We start from the raw sequence: 1,271 nt of genomic DNA, 5'->3' as shown, positions 1-1,271 counted from the left end.
GCGTTTTCAACGCCTTCCTCTTCAGTTAAGGTCTGGGCGACCGCGTGTGGCACTGTGTTACCCACACAGGAAGCGTGTTCAACGCCTTCCTCTTCAGTTAAGTTCTGGGCGACCGCGTGTGGCACTGTGTTACCCACACAGGAAGCGTATCCGACGTCTTCCTCTTCAGTTAAGGTCTGGGCGACCGTGAGTGGAACTCTGTTACCCACTCTGAACACGCTGTTCTCAGTGTTCATGACAGCTGCAGCTGTCTGCGGAACTAAGTTACCCGCCTGTGGACCTAAGTTACCCACTTGTCCAGCGCCTCTTCTGGGCGCGGCCACCATCAAAACATCCTCGGAGTCGTCATATACGTCGACGACTCCCAAGCATCTGCCGGATGCTTTGGTACCCTGGCAGCCCTCGCGGGCGCCCCGGGTCCTGACAGAGGTGGGAACATGACTCACCAATGCTCTGTCGGACTGCGCAGGGCGGCTGGCACCGATTGCCTTGCCTCGCCAGTCGATCCAGGGCTCGTGCTTCTCAAGCCAGGGCATGCCCAGGATCATATCATATGGATCCATATCGAGAACAGTGAACTGTTCGAGGCTGTCAAAGTCTTCAAACTTGACAGCCAGATCCACTTGGACGTTGGGGACAGTGACGACCTTCCCGTCGGCCAGTCGCACTGACACCGTCCCGTTGCCCTTGCTTTCTCTCAAAGCTTCGGACAACTTGTTGCTGTTACGAGCAACCGTCTGGCGGCGTGCGAAATTCTTCGACGCCCCAGAGTCAATCAAGATTCTAAAGGGACGATCGTATCCCCGTACACATCCGTGTACTACGAGCAACCCGCCGCTGCTCTTCGCCGATTCGAGAGTGCGAAGACTCTCAGGGGCTAAGTCTTCGTGGTACGCGCCACCCGCGCACCCATCACGAAGACTTAGGTCTTCCCCAGTAGGGCGCCCCGCCCCTACTGGTTCCCTGCGTTCCCTCTGTCCCCGGGATTCTGGCTTCTGCCAGCGACCCTTGAGGACGGGCTTGGGGAAGGACCGTCTGCGGAGTCTTTCCGCGGGACAGTCGCGCTTGAAGTGGCCCATCTTTCCACAGCCGAAGCAGCGGATGTCACGCTGTTCGGCGGACCCGAGTTCCATGGGAACTGGTCCGTTGGGGCTTGTTCGACCGGGAGCCGACAAGGAGCTCCCAGGCCACGCTGAGGCCGGCGTACGCGCCTGGCGATGGCAGTACTCTTCTTGAAGAGCCACTTGAATCGCCTCTTCAATGTGCTGCCT

The sequence above is a fragment of the Phytophthora infestans genome, genomic scaffold (assembly GCF_000142945.1).
Source record: "Phytophthora infestans T30-4 supercont1.17 genomic scaffold, whole genome shotgun sequence".
In the NCBI taxonomy this organism is placed as follows: Eukaryota; Oomycota; class Peronosporomycetes; order Peronosporales; family Peronosporaceae; genus Phytophthora; species Phytophthora infestans.
This window is presented reverse-complemented; position numbering follows the sequence as displayed.